Raw genomic sequence first — 16,961 nt, forward strand, 5'->3', positions numbered from 1 at the left:
TGCCAACCAAAATAAGTCAGTCAGAGAAAGACAAATGCCATATGATTTCACTCATTGGTGCAATTTAAGAAACAAAAGAGATGAACATAGAGGAAGGGGAAAAAAATAAAATGAGACAAAAACAGAGAGGGAGGCAAACCATGAGAAACTCTTAACTATGGGTAGCAAGCTGAGGTTTGCTGGAAGGGAGGGGGTGGGGGACAGGGTAATTGGTGATGGGCATTAAAGAGGGCACTTGGGATGAACACTGGGTGTTGTATGCAACTGACAAATCACTAAAATCTATCCCTGAAACTTATACTATACTCTATGTGAACTAACTTGAATTTAAATAAAATCTTGAAGGAAACAAAAAGAATCTTATTTTACTTTTGTCTATTTCTTTGGATAGAATAAGCTGATGAATTCTAAAAATCTGTAGACTGTTGATTTTCTTATTTGCTGTAGATCTCACCTTGGAATTTTTTTCAAATAAAGCCAATCATGTGAATTTCTTAACTGTGTGATATATTCCATAACATTGTTCATAATAAAAAATCTTTGAGTATACCTTTAAAGAAGATACATATTATAACTCAGCAATATTATAATGTATACATATTTAAATATTTTAATAGAAAAATATTTTCTCCTTTTAAAAACCATATTTGTACAAATGTCACTATTTATAATAAATTTAATAATTTTCAGAACCTAACAAACTCTACAAAAATACATCTTTAACTGTATACAGCAACCTAGCCAGTCATACCGTATTACATCAGTATTAGCAAGGAACACAATGCTCCACAAGTTGAAGTTTTTAGATGTTTATCCACGTAAAAAGCCAAAGTGTTAACCAAAATAATTTCTACTGTGAACTTTTAGAGATATATTATCTATTTTCCAGCTCTCTTAGAGATACTGAATATGTTAACCTTTTCTTGATAACAGTGTCGCACAAATTCCTTTATCTGAAAGATATCTGGGTTACATACGTATGTAGCTCTGTTTGCCTATAGAGGTAACTGCCCACACTACCAAGAACCATCTCTTCTCAGTGCTGATTAGATGTTCCCAGCCCTTCTGAACTGTCCCACATTTCCTTCTACTCTTCCGGAATTTAATCAGAGGCTAGCCCTAGATCTCTCCTCCAGAGTAATGTTCATGAATTTTGTTAACAGCTGCTTCCTCTAAGGAGAGGTTTTTGCTCACTTCTAGGTTCACACCTGTGTTCAAGGTAGAGTCCAGCATGCAGAATGTCTGACCCTCTGGAGAGTGCAATGTGTATACATCAAATCACCGCACATACGAGACCATTTTCACTTCTGTTTACTTGCCCCATGTTCACTGTATTGATTTATAAAACTCCCCATAAAAGATTGCCAGAAAGCTCTGGATCAAATTTCACACTAATTCATAGCAACTCTTTATTCATGTATTTATTTACTCTCTATCTGGTTCCATAAAGGTTTTATAACCACTAAGGCTTTAAGGTGGGCATATCCGAGTTTTCCTTTTACTTTGAAATGCACTTCAGATTTCTCTTTCTATATTAATAAACTTTGGGTATGTATCTTCTAACTAAGTCAAGCCAAAAACAGTTTGAAAATATTAGGTTCAGCTCAGGGAATCCTCAAACGTTATAGTTTTTAATCTTCATGACAGCCTTCAAATTAGTATTACTACTCCCCATCTTACAAGTGAGTTAACTGTGACTCAGAAAGCTTAAACAAAATCCCATAGTCCTACATTTTGAAGTTGTGGAGTGAGAACTGTCACACAAACCTTTTTGACTCAAAACCCCTAGTTAGTTCTATAATAATGCATAGCTTTGTAATATAGTCAAAAAGCCAAACAGTCTGTGGCTAGACAACCATCTAGAACAGAGATCCACAGCTAATATTCAAAATGATGACCTGAATCCTTTAAGAAAAAGTTATATTTTATTCAATGTATTTCTTCAAGACTTTGAAATTCTAATATACTTCAGGAATTTTCAACCCTCTGGGGTTTTTTTTTCATCTTTCAAGTTTTACTATCATTAAGAGTGCATAAATCTCTATTTCAAACATCCAGAACAATGCATTCTCACGATTTTAAGCAGTCATAGTCTTAAAAGTTGACGTAGTTTTACTTTTTGCTACTTGTACTGTTGTTAAAATTAGCCAGGCCCGGTTCTATCGTTAACTCTGTAGCCACAGTACATTCCCAAGCATAATTCGCCTCCTATACCCATCAGGTGAACCAGGAACAGCACATTCTACTACTCCAGTCTATAGGATATTTTATGTTTGAGCAAATATAGGTAAACTCTATGGTGGATTGACATGTAATTTCTCAGCATCAAGGTAAACTTACTTTTACAACTTTCATAGCAAAATAATAAAACCTTTCTGATGAGTAAGCTTTATCCTTACACTAGAAGATCATTAACTTACTTGATAAAATATTAAAATAGTCTATAATACTTATATATTTTTCTGGACACATATTCCTAGTATCTCGGAGAGAAACTGGACTTTGCTAAGCTTCAGCTCAATAAATGAAATAATCTTCCAGTATTGAGGCAATTACAATGAGGGCTCAAAATAAATGGATTCTGGCTTTTAAAATGGAGGTAAAACACATCATTTAACTAAAATCAAATTTGCCCACATTCTAGTATTGAAATTTTATTAATAATTTTATTGTACCGTGTTGAGCAAAGTCCATGGAACTCATTAATGTTCAGGCTGCTGACCAGAAAAAAACATGGAAATGCAAGCTAGTTAGTACAACTTTGCCAATCTGTGATCGCTGCTTTGTTACTACGTCAGTTACACTATCAATCTGTGTACGCTAAATCTCACACATCTTACCGTCAGTTTCTCCTCTAATTTCGCATTTAATAAGCTTCCTTTTTCATGCTTTTCAAATTCCATGTTGAAACTGAATGAGAGAGAGACAGAGACAGAGGGAGAGGGAGAAACAGAAAAAGAGATTCAGATTCTGTCTAGAAAATGATTTGACGTGCTTACATGTTAGATACTGCAGGACATTCCAAGTTGTGAGTGCTCGGGACACTATCAGAAAGCCCTGGCGATAATTTCTGGTTAGCTAGTGTTTCCATTTATAGATGTTCAAACCCCATAAACAGAGCACTGAAGAGAAGTCAGGCAGCTGGCCTTAGATAATGATAAATGTCACTAGATAGAAAAGCAAACTCTTCAGCAAGAGAATATTCCAACAGGTTAGGTTCCCTGAACCATGAAAGATGCATGTGACAAAAAGCCACCATCAAAGAATTCATTCATAGCCACTGGAGCAGATAAAATATACTCTAGAATACAGACCTAATAAAGCAGTTTACAAAGGACAAATGTAAAATGTCATATGGCCAATATGAATCAGCCAGCCTCGTTTTCCCAAATTCCAATTTGGGTCCTGGTAGTCCAGACAGTTATGCATTATTTTGTAGCTCAAAAGTTTAAAAATACACTTACAGGAAAAGAACAAAAGGATAACTAGTGAAAACTGTTAACACACAACCCATATATTCAAGAGGTATTGCCAATTTTCTTCCATGAAAAGTTGGCAAATGATGCTTAGAAACCCTGTAAAAATAAAAGTGGTGTTTCCCTTCCTAAAAAAAAAAAAAAAAAAAAAAAAACCGGTTTTGTTCTTCATGATCCTGGTTTTTCTACTGGGAACAAAGGACATAGGAGATGAAATTCATTTTTTCCAACTGAACAAATGTTTTCAGAACTCCTTGAAAACTGTTACATGTCTTAGAGAAAATTATTGTGTAACTCGATGGTAATTAACTCTCCCTTTTTTTTTTTTTTTTTTTTGCAACCAACTAGCTATGTGGATGGAAATAAAAAGTAAAAATGGCTCTCAGCTTAAGCCAAGGCTGATCTCTATGGTGGTCTAATCCCTCGGCCTGTTTGAAACATTTTAACACCTGTTTCTGACTTTAAGGCAAGTTTCCCATCAGTTTTTCCTTCACTTTTTAAGAAAACATTTTAGGAAATGTATTGTGGGGCTCCATCCTTCAGAGTGGTGGGGATAGCTGGTTCTCTGTTGCCAGGCAGAGTTGCCCAAGAGCTCCAAAAGGGAAACACTTAGTGAGAAGTAAACCTAGCTAGCCCTGCTTTGGAATGATGAATTCAGAAACACTGTATCAGATTCAGGGGCAAAAGGGACTTCCCTCTTTGGCTCAACTCTGCATTCCGGAAAAGGAATCTTACACCCTTATTGCCCTAACAAGGTTGAAAACTGATGTCTTATAGGTGTCCTAGTATGCAGGGTTGGTATGTGTCAAAAGCAAGGCAATAGTTAAAATTTTATATAAGTGGAACTTCCAAAATCTCTCTAGGGGGAAAAAAAAAAAAAAGCATGCTATGGCTACAAAAGGAAACTCGGTTATTGCTAGTTTAAGGCCTGAAGATGAAATTTCGGATCCAGTTTGAAGCAGAGGAGTGATGGGATGCAGAGCTAGTTGGGGAAGAAGAGTGATGATGAGAGAGGTGTGCCAGTGAGGTCCCTCCCACCAGGAATGAAAAGTTTAACTTCAGCAAACGTGTACTGAGAAGCTGTAGTAGGTGAAGATTATTCCAGGTGCAGGCGGAATTTTTTTGAATAAATAAAAATAATACAATTAAAAGACAGAATCTTTATGTTTCTTCCCTCAACAAACTCACCACGTAGGCATGACTAGATCTAAGGAGGATAACAATACTTTTACTAACACACTTTAACAGCACTCACCTTGTGCCAGGAACTCCTTTAAGGCTTTACATATATTATCTCAATTAATTCTCAAAACAACTCTAGACAGGAGATACTATTATGTTCACCATTGTTACGGGCCGAATTGTGTCCCCTGCCCCGCAAAATCGTGTTAAAGTCCTAATACCCAGCATTTCAGAATAAGACTATATTTGGAAATAGGATATGTCAAGAGGTAATTAAGGTAAAATGAGATCATTAGGGTGGGCCCTAATCCAATATGACAGGTGTCCTTATTAGAAGAGATTAGGACAAAAGCAGAAAAATTAGAGAAGACCATGTGAAGACACAGAGAGAAGGCAACCATCTACAAGCAAGGAGAGAGGCCTTCCGGGGAAGCCAACGCTGCCAACTCCTTGACCTTGGACATCCGGCCTCCAGGACCGGGAGGAGAGATATTTCTATTAAGTCATCCAGTCCATGGTTTTTGTTACCACAGCCTTAGCACACTAATACACCCATTTTAGGGTTAAAAAGAATAATAAGACAGTTACACAACTAACTGGTGTCACTCAGGTTCCTTGGGCCAAGCTCCTAACCACTGTGCACTTAGCACCTCTGAACAAGTAAGTTCATCGCAGACAGAATAGGGGAGTGGGTAAACAGCACTAGCATTCTGTGGTGAATAGTAGCTACTCCATCTACCTACAGAGGTATGTTTAAAGACAGATATTTTAGATAAGTTTTAGGGACAAGGGCTTTTTTTTTTAGGTAAAAGTATATCTAGCCAAAGCTAGTACTCGCCTATTACTGGTCAAACAGCAGAGACAGGGCCACCCTGGTCTTCCCTCTGCTTGTCCGTCCCACAAGCACTTTCCTTCCTCTGACAGGAATGCTCTCTCCCCAGAGTCCTGTGGCTCCCTTCTCCCTTCATCGAGATCTTCCCCAAAGACCCCATCTAAAATAGCAAACCCTCTGCCCACTCATTTGCTGTGTTCTTCTTCATAGCTCTTATCACCTCTGGTGTCATATTATTTCACATGATATTTTGAGTGTATCCTTATCTATTCATTTGAGGTCTGTCTCTTCTGCTAGAGCATAAGCACCAGAGGGTACATTATGCATCACTTTATCCAGGCACTTAGAACATAGTAAGGACCAAATAAATTCTTGTAAAGGTAAGAGGAGAGGAGGGAGAGGAAGGAAAAAAAAAAAAAAAAAAGAGGAAAGAGAGGGTAAGGGGGGCAGGAGGGAAATGTATCAAACGGATGTGACTTAAGACTTGTCATGCACTGTTATTCATATGACTTTTGGTAGGAAATTGGAATAAAATGCATTTATCCAACACAAATCATATTACAGATGAACACAATATTGATTGTTCACTTACCTTACTCAAAAAATTAACTATTGGTGTAAAGGAGAAAAAAACAGACTTAAGCAGGAAGAATGGGACTCATTTGCAGATTCTGCCACCTTCTAGTTGGGTCACTTTGAGCAAACTCATTCTCAGAGCTTCAGTTCCCTTTCCCTTAAAATAAGGGATGATACCAAACTCTTAATGTTATTACAAAAATTAAGTGTGGTAATGTGTGTTAACTTAACACAGTGTGTGGCATCAAGCAGGTTGGCGCTAAAAGTGTGTGCCATGATTTCTCTGGACTATGTGAAGTTTATCTAGAAAAAAAAGTGAGTTCAAAGATAGTATCAAAGTCTGAACAAAAGTGGCACAAAAATTAACACAGAGAGTGGGAGAAAACATTTGTAAATCATTCCTCTGATAAGGGACTTATATCCAAACTGTATAAAGGATTCTTACAACTCAGCAATATAAAATACAAACAACCCGGTTTAAAAATGGCCACAGGATTTGAATAGACCTTTCTCCCAAAGAAGACAAACAAATGGCCAACAAGCATTATGAAAAGATGTTGTGATTAGGGAATGCAAATCAAAACCGCAACGAGATAACACTTCACACCCACTAGGATGACTAAAATCAAGTCACAATCACGAGCTTTGGCAACAAGTGGATAAACTGAAACCCTCCTACGTGGCTGGTGGGCCTATAAAGTGGGACAGCCACTTGAGAAGACAGTGTGGTGGGGGCGCCTAGGTGGATCAGTAGGTGGAGCATTTGACTCTTCCCCCACTTGCACTCTCTCACTCATTCTCTCTCATCTCTAAAATAAATACATCTTTAAAAAAAAGGAAAAAAGAAAACAGCGTGGCCGCTCCTCAGCATTTTATATAAAGAGTTATCTGACCTAGCAATTCCACTCCTAGCAATGTACACAAGAGAAGCAAAAACATGCATCCACACAAAAACTTGTACACAAATGTTTGTGATACAGCATTATTCATAACAGTCAGAAAGTGGAAGCCACACCAATGTCTATCGACCTGTGAGTGGTGAAGCAATGTGAAATATCCCACAGCAGCACATTATTCGTCAATAAAAAGGAATGAAGCGCTTGATACAACAACCACATGGATGGACCTTAGAAATATGATATGTGAAAGAAGCTGGTCACAAAAAAAGCCACATATTATGTGATGATTTATATGAACCATCCAGAATACTTGACAATCCCATAGGAACAGAAAGATAATGTGTGGTTGCCAGGAGGTGAGTGGGAGCAGAATGAGGAGTGACTGCTTACAGATATGGGGCTTCCTCCTGAGGTGATGAAAATATTCTGAAATTAGATAGTCATGATGATGGCTTAACTCTGAATATACTCAAAACCACTGAATTTTACTTATACTTTAAAAGAGTGAATTTTATGGGATGTGAATTTTCATCTCAATAAAGCTATTATTAAAAAAAAACAACACAGGAATATCTGTAATTCCTTTCTAAGCTGGAAATTTATGATTTTTTTTCCAGAAACATTAGTAACAGGTCACTCCAAACAGGAAATTAAAATCTATGCCACCATAGGCCAGCAAGAGTTTCATTCAAATATGCAACAAATGACCCTCAGCAAATGATATTTACTTCAAGACACTGGCATCTCTTCCATTCCTTCGCACCCTTGTCATGTGCCTCTTACAGAGGGTGAAATCTCAGCCGCTCGGATTTTGTCATTTTGCTCCTCTATTCAAAAACTGGGGGAAAGTGGAGTGTGCAGCTATTAAAATGGCTGGTTCCTCTACAGGGCCAGAGAGTTAATATAGTTTGTTTTGTTTTCAATGGCGATTTCCCCCCACCTGCCATTTAAAGAACTTACGTCTCCACAGCAAAAGCACAGATAAGAGGCTCTACTTCTGAAACCTCCCAAGGTAGACAGACACCCACAAGGCATGAAAAACAAATGCTGTTTTCTTTTGAAAAAATAACAGTCTGCAAAGCCTGGTGTAGATGACTGAGAATCTTCCTTATTGTGTGCTCCAAGGATAAATACCTTTTTATTAAGATGGGGTCCTCTTCTGAGACAATGAATGCCTTTCATACAGTTTCTCATCCCACATAGCACCTGCAGGACATGGGTGGGTCCTGTACGCTCTCCACAGTCCGATCAGAAGCCCATGGAAGCACCACACCCATTTATTGGTGGACCAGGGTACTACACCCAGCACATGCCTGCAGGAGCCTGTCCCCAAAACCACACTGGAAATGGGTTCCCTGTGGTCCCCAAGAGCCAAAAGCAAGTCTAGCGTAGACCTAGCACTGAAAACTGATCTCAAACAGCTAACTGTTGACCTACGGGTGTTGCTCCTAGTTGAAATCTTACAATGCCTCTAGAAGGCTTTGTTTGATGGTCAAATGGGATGAGCAGGTAGGAGGGGCAGTGAAAACCAAATGCAGAGACTGGCCCCCAGAATTTTATAGTTTTCCCAGCACCCCTACCTGAGTCTATTTATCAGGTTTGGCAACTGGTAAACTCTCAAGCAGCAGCCGCGGACCTTTCTTCCGGAAAATTCCTCTGACGCTTATCTTCTCATCTGTCTCATCTGGAAGACACAAACACAGAAGACTTTTAATGTCCCACCATCACCACTTGTAAGCATCCCTTCCGGCTTCTGCAGGCCAGAGGTACAGGATGCTAAGAGTTATAGCACATGCCCACAGTTTGTGAAAAGATAATGTCTACAGAGGAATTTTTTAAAGTTGAATTTGTCACTATATAATAAACATCTTTGTAAGTTGAATCTGCCAAGTGGACACAAAAGCAAACCCTAAAATATCAGTATATGATAATTACGATAATAACAGCTTAACAAATTTGTACCTTTGTAATTACCACTCTTCAGTGAAATATAAACCTTTTCTACTGGAATATGATGTTTTTTTTTACTTCTTCTGATACTACTGGTGCCCTTATTTTGGTTCTGGGCCATATTTTAAAAATGACTGTAGAAAAGACATTTTAGTCAATGTCCAGAAAAAGACATTTTCTTTATAAAATCATTTCTTGATGATAGAGCATTCGTTTGGAACACTAGAAAATAGTTCAATCAAGTGAGAGCTGTGAGAACTTTGAAAAGTGTTAGCTTTTTGAATGTGTGCATCTGAAAAATGCAACTCTTTTATCAAAACTTATTGAAAAATAAAATGTGAGGTTAAAAAAACTAATACTAGCAACACTGATGATAATTTAGAAATAACAGCAATTCTGATATAAAACTAAAACCATACCTCAAGAATCTATGACATACAAGCTGATTAAAACCACTTGGGGATCTAATTCCAGCATGTTCCATTTTCTCCACTATTCTACACTCAGCATCTACAATTTCTGAGAGACTTAGGATACATTTTCTCTTGTTCATGGGGACATCCACAATGTATGGATTGAACAAGTTTTTGCTCTTACATTTGGGAATACTCACTATATTTCCAGATCCTTTGAATAGTAGATATACTTCCTAGTAGTGTCTGTCTCTCTCTCGCTCTCTCGCTCTCTCTCTCTCTCTTTCTCACACACACACACACATACTCACGGCATTGCTGTTTCAGGAGTGGAGACAACAGCCAACTTAAACTGGTAAGATTTCAGGAAAAAGGACTCAGAAATGGAAGGCTTTACTTTTTGAATATTAGATTTACACTGTGTGTTTCGAACTTGAGAAACAAGTTCTGGATGGAAGTTTTCCTGTGTCTTTAGGGCTTTAATCAAAGCAACCAGATGCAACACTGTAGCTCACTCCTCCCCTAAACCCAGCAGCTTCGCTGTTGCGGTTGTGTTGACATGACAAATCACTTTGCCCCCAAAGTAACAGCTCCGTGCCCTTTGAGACAGCATACCCAGGATACACTTTCAGATTTATCAGTTGAAGTTGAACCATGTTCCAAAGCAGCGTGCACTTATACAGAAAGAATGCTTACCTTTCAACTGACTTGGAAGCAGCCTGCTGGACGATAATCCATCAGGGAGGTCACCGGCCACATTCCCAGAGCAGCTGACCCTGTCAGTCTCTGGAAAGTACTGTTTATTCTGTAACTAATGTTGGATACCAGGCACGAGATACAGAAACTAAAAAAAAAAAAAAAAAAGTTAGGCCTAAACCTCATCCCCACAGGGACCATTTCACAAAAACAGTAGTGGCTAAGTTTCCCCAAATGATTTCTTTATAAGAATGTCTTGGCAGTCGTGGGGATTTGTAGTCAAGTGTTGAAAAGTTTTGCAGTACATCCAGCTATCTACTTTTTTAGTGTACTGATGAAAATTCTTTAAGCTTCCCTAAGGACATGAGTGGTAGGCGAGGAAAAGGTTACTGAAAATGGAGTTTCTTTTTCTATTTGTATTGATTGGATTTTTAAAATACAATGGAAAGTCCTCCCGAAATAAAATGCTAATTGCTCCGGGGAAGGAAAGTCAGAATTATGCAGGAGGTGTCCATACAAGGCTGAACCAACTCCACAGTGAGACAGGACAATCGGCCGGCTCTCCAGCCACCAACAAATATCCACAGACAGTACATTGGTGGTTCACAAACTGACCCCCATACACAAACTGACCCCCATACATGTCAGGGAGGGCAAGGAGAGACTGAAGAAGGAGGCAGGCTACTCCGATCAGTAGGTGGAAGGCTTAATAAGGAAGGACACTTGCATACAGGCTTGTCTTGGGCATCGGCAGGACAAGTAGATCTCTGCACCTGCTCACCAGAATCTTAAAAGCTTGTATAGAAGCCTTATCAGGGTTCGGTCCTATGTACCATCCTGCTGGTCTCCCCAGCACACTGCTCTCTCAAGGTTGTGCCCTTGAAATGGCTCCTACTGTGGGAACAATAGGCAGAACATATATTCCAAGGACAGGGGAGGAGATGAGGAGACTTTGATTGCCCAGGTTCAGCCCAAGGGTCAAGCAGAGGTCACGTCCTCTTGACGACCTCCTCCAACAGAGACCTCCACTGCACTTTCCTCATTTCCTACAAATTCTTTTCCCTAATTACTCTCAACAGGGTGAGTCCATGTTACCCCAGTGACCACTAATTAATGTCCAGCCTGTAGGCAGGGTTATCCAACTTTGGCCCCTGGTTTACTTAAAGGCTTTTTTTTTTTTAAACCATGGCCCAAGAAACTCAGAGTTTGAAAAACAAATGATTACCCATTCATTTGATTATCTGTAGAAACCATATCATCCCAGATTGGCCTTGTCATCCTATCCAACGTATCACCCCACCCTGAATCCTAGAATGTATAATGTGTTTTTTTAAAAGATTGTATTTATTTATTTGACAGAGAGAGACACAGCGAGAGAGGGAACACAAGTAGGGGGAGCGGGAGAGGGAGAAGAAGGCTTCCCGCCGAGCAGGGAGCCCGATGCGGGGCTCGATCCCAGGACCCCGGGATCATGACCTGAGCCAAAGGCAGACACTTACCAACTGAGCCACCCAGGCTCCCCAATGTATAATGTATTTTTAAGAAAAAGGAAATATCACAATCAGATATTCATCATTTGAAATTATTCACAACACTGTTCTCTTTCACTATTTTCACTAATTAAATTATTTATGTCGACAATCTCTAAGTGAATACCCGTGTAAAACATAACGTTATTTTAAGGTATTATTTCATTCTTTTTCATTCAGTTCAGTAATTTGACAATTATTGGCTGAACACCACATCCATACCACTGTGCTGGTGCTGACAGCTTTCAGCTGAGAGCTTAGTTAGGCATGAACAGAATCACATACAGCAGTGCACCAAAGCAGGCTGAATGTGGCAAGTGCTAAATTGAGAGTATAAATGATGTGCTTTGAAAGTGAAAGAAAGAGAGGACATTCTAGCTAGAGACATTGGAGATGATTTTACGCAGATGTTGGATTTCAGCTAGACCTTCTTAATCCTTGCTACTAAAAGTAGTCTTTGGACAGCAACATTGGCCTCATGTGGGAGCTTGTTAGAAATTCAAAATCTTGGATGCCAACCTAGAACTATTAAGTCAGAATCTACAGTTTAACAAGACCCACGGTGATTCCTATAGGCATGAAAGCTGAGAATCACTGATTTAGCTACTCTTAGAATTTAGAATTGACAGAGATATAGGAAGAACATGTCAGGTGTAAACTAAAATAATGGAGGCCAGGGCGCCTGGGTGGCTCAGTAGGTTAAGCGTCTGCCTTCAGCTCAGGTCATGATCTCAGTGTCCTGGGATCGAGTCCCACATCGGGCTCCCTGCTAAGCGGGGAGTCTTCTTCTCCCTCATCCCATTCATGCTTGCTCTCTCTCTCAAATAAATAAAATCTTAAAAAAAATAAATAATGGAGCCCAGAATATGGGCAATGTGTTTGAGGAATGGCAGGTGGACGTGAAGCATTTATGGAGTACATATGAATGATTTACATCTGTTACCTCACAGTAATAATAGAAAACACCATGACCACTTACTATGAGTGAGTGACTCTGCTAAGCGACTGAGACGACGCTATCTCGTCTCATGCCCTCAACAACCCCATGAGGGCGCTGCGTCATTGCACAGCATGGGAAGCTGAGACAGAGGCTAAGCACCTTTGCCAGTCCACCCACAGAAAAGAGCAGAGCCGGGCTTACTCCCAAGCTAGAGCTTCCAGCCATTACTGCTGTAAGCCTTGGATTCTCCACTTTCTCCTGATAAACACTCCCTTAGACAGCAACCAGAGGGCCCAAATCCCCTGCGCAGAGTATCCAAGGCAGCTCAACCTCTATCCCTCCTTTCCTCCTGCCTTTTTAAACTCTTACACCTGACCAACAGGAGAGGACACTGACAAGATTGTTTTGGTGCCTAAGGTAATTATTTTTTTCATAAAAATTTAACTTTTACAAAATCTTATTACTAAACTCTACACACTGTAGAAAATTTGGAAGATACAAAAAAATACAAAAAGGTCATTTTTAATTCCCTGTAAAGCCACAACTCAAATATACCACAGTTAACATTAAGGTATATTTCTTTCCAAGTTTTTTCACATATTTCTAACTTTTAGTGTGATAAGGATTATAACCTGTATTTTTTACTGAGTAACGCATTATGAACAATGTATCCAGTCATCAGTGCTTTTATCCATGAGCGTTTCTAAGAGTGTGCTGGTGGCAAACATAATTTTTGTCTCACCTGGCCAAGAGTCAGGGAGAGAGGCCAGACAATGCCTTAGGTGAGGCGTTCTGGCTGATGTAACCCGCCGTAATGGATGGTTCTCTCCTTTATCATCTTAGAATTGAAATTTGTCATATTAGGTTTTATTAAAATAACAAATTAGTGTATGTTGGAGTCAAATGAAATTATCAAACTTCCCAAAAATCAGTAAGTGAAGACAGGAAGAAGCACCGTAATTCTATGGCCATGAACGACCTATGCTTCTCACTTTTACAATGTATCAACAAGAGTGCCTGATAAAATACCTACTGTTTTTCAAAAATAATAAAAAGTGTTGTGTTCATTATAATACGTTAGTAGTAATGCATACTCATTTTGTATATTTTTAAATACCCAAAATGTAGAGGCATCATATTTACTTATACTTGACTGCAGGTAACAGAAACAGACTTGAGAAAAAAATTTTTAAATGGTAATAATAATAATAATAAATTATAAGGACACAAGAATGTCTCATGGCACTCAGCCAGTCCTCCTGAGGGTTAGAACTAAAACCTAGAAAATCATAAGGAGCCAGTTTTTCCTCTAGGATCCCATGATCTCTTGTCTTTTTCTTTGTCTATCTGCTTTCTTCTTAGTTTTCTGAAAATTGGTTTTCTTTGTGCAAGTGGGAGAAGATGCCTGAAACTTCAGTCTAAAAATCACATGTCCCTCAATCCAAGGTATGCATACAAACTGAACCCTCAATTTTAAATTCCCAGGACAGAGAATCCAATTTGCCCAACTTGAGGCAGGTGTCCATCCTGATCTAATCTGCCATCGCAGTGGAATGTGGAAAGGGAAGCAGAGCAGGGTCACAAATTCTCAACACAAAAGAGTAGAGGAGACATAATTGCAGCGGTCTACTAAAAATTGGGAAAACAAAACAAATGAAAAATAAGGCCAATGTTAATATTTTGGTGGATTTTCTTCCAAGTCGTATTCCTATTCTTAGATTTAATAATATTCCCTCTCAAGCTTTTTCTATATATGGCATATTTTAATTGTGGCAATGATATATAAATTTTAGACCTTAATGTAAGAATTGTTTATCTTACTATAAAATTTTGAAAAGCATTTTATGTCAGCAAATAAAGTTCCAATTAGTGAATATGTCACATTTCACCAACCATCCCCATGTTGTTGGAAACTTAGGTTGTTTCAAACAAATCTGAGTAAAGCATCTTGGTGGGCAGAAAGCTATCTCTCTATTTTGAATTATTTTATTCAAATTGGCTTCCAGATGATGCACTTTCCCAGACTAAGAAAAAAACAAAAACACTACAAGTTCTTAACAGGTAGTGCTAAATTTCTGTCCTAAAAGGTGACAGAAGTGTGTCCTTCACATATCCTCACCAGCATAAACTATATTTTTAAAATTTGCCATAGTGGGCACTTAAGAGAGACATAACATTTACTGTTATTCTTTTCTTTTTCAAGATATTTATTTATTTATTATTTATTTATGAGAGAGCGGGTGCGTGGGGAGAGGGGGCAGAGAGGGAGGGAGAGCATCTCAAGCAGACTCCACAATGAGCCTGGAGCCCAGCAGCAGGGCTCAATCTCAGAACCCCGAGATCAGGACCTGAACCGAAACCAAGTTGGGTGCTTAACCAACTGAGCCTCCCAGGCGCCCCACATTTACTGTTATTCTTAAGGCAATATGAGTGCTAATATGGTTTCTTCTACATGATTGTTGAGACACAATCACCACACATCGCTCAATTAGCTAGCATCAAGCCTCCTTCGGTAGCCAGAATCAAAAATGCATTTTTGCTTTGTACCACCCTCCATTCATCCAGCAAGCACTGACTGAGCACCTGTTAGCTTCTAAGCACTGTGCAAAACTTGGAGATAAAAAGATAGTGCTATACGGTCCTTATCTCCAAGGGGATTGTTAGGCAAAGGATAAAGAGAACAGGTATTAGATACAGACAGGTACCACCACATCCTACTCTGGGCTGCCCTGCTTAACTCTAGAACTTGCTCAGTGATAACACACCTAACAGGTCCTCTGGCCAGTTCTGGTCCAAACCTGTACTCCAGGAAAGCCCAGGGAATGGGAGCGAGCAACTCTGAACACATTCCAGCTCCAAAGTCCAGGCCTATCAAGCACATTCTGGCTTAACTGAAAGAGGAATGCCTACCGACATGAGTGGATGAGATATCCCTGTGGCCCTTATCCAGACATATCAATGTTGCAAGCCCAAGTATAACATCTGAAGCCCACAAAATCTACACTCAATAGTAGACGCTCATGATAGCATTCTCTCTCTCTCTCTCTCTCTCACTGACTACAATTTACTAATGTAAATGTTGCTCCCAATTTGAGAAGTTCACCAGGGCATCATTTAGAATTAAGAAACTGAGGCAACAGTACACAGTTAATGCACTTCCCAAGTTCGACAGGGTGTTAATATCGCCACAGAAAACCCAGTCTTTGTGATTATCTGAGTACCAGCTGTGTACTGCTCAGGAACAGGGAGGAATTTTGTTAATTATCATTACCCAGAGGAAAATAATTAGTTGCTTTGTAAGGAGAACAAAAAACAAATGTTGCTATTTCCATTTTAATTTCAACCATTGAGGTTGATAAAACTCAAAATTGGTCTATGTATTTTATGAAAATCATAAACTCGTTACTGCAGCATTAGCAGATTGCATGTTAATCTTCATGTCCATAAATTAATTGGCACACTACTCACTGGATGATTGATACATTGTTTTTAGGGAGCATGAAATAACTACCAAACCAGGAAGTAAAAAGGGTGACTCAAACCCCCTTGAAGAGGATAATGCAATCCAGCTTTCTCAAGATTTCAAAACATGTAAAAGTCTCTTTTACCCATTTCTCTTTCTGCAAACATGATAAATCGACTCTCATTCTCCTCCACACCTTGCAAATGAATTTCAGAACCATCGCATCGCATTAGTCTAACTTAAGAATTCAGATCAATCGTAGCCTCCTCTTTTCAAGAGCCATTAAGCATAAGGACCCACCTGTCCACCTGGGCAGGGAATCAAACTGCTGAGAGGGACCACTATTGTTTGGGACACATTATGGTATCTGTGAAATATTAAAGACAGTAGGAGACCATTTGAGTAGCTCAAAGATGCTAGAACTTACTGGAGAGACCAAGAAATTATTTTAAAACTTTTGGATTTTAAGAAGTCTACAGATTTCGGGCGCCTGGGTGGCTCAGTTGGTTAAGCGACTGCCTTCAGCTCAGGTCATGATCCTGGAGTCCCTGGATCGAGTCCCGCATCGGGCTCCCTGCTCGGCAGGGAGCCTGCTTCTCCCTCTCCCGCTCCCCCCTCTTGTGCTCTCTCTCTCACTCTCTCTCTCAAATAAATAAATAAAATCTTTAAAAAAAAAAAAAAAAGAAGAAGTCTACAGATTTCAAAGTGCAGGGAGACACAAATGTCAAAAACAAAATCATCTGAGGAAATTGGACCCCGGGGGGCAAATAAGCAGTCACACCCTTGCCCCAGGATCTAGAACTCAGGCCCAGACCTGCAAATCCTGAACAATGCAAATCCATCTCTCTTCACATTTTCCTGCCACTAATTAATCAATTAATTAATTATATGTGTCACCAAACGTCTTTCAACAGATCAGCTTTGCCACATATGTTCACAAAAGAGCTTGGAACAGAGGATTATTTGAGTTCAATTTATGTCTTTGCAACTTTAGTCATTTATTTA

Source organism: Neomonachus schauinslandi, chromosome 8 (genome assembly GCF_002201575.2).
Source record: "Neomonachus schauinslandi chromosome 8, ASM220157v2, whole genome shotgun sequence".
Taxonomy (NCBI): domain Eukaryota; kingdom Metazoa; phylum Chordata; class Mammalia; order Carnivora; family Phocidae; genus Neomonachus; species Neomonachus schauinslandi.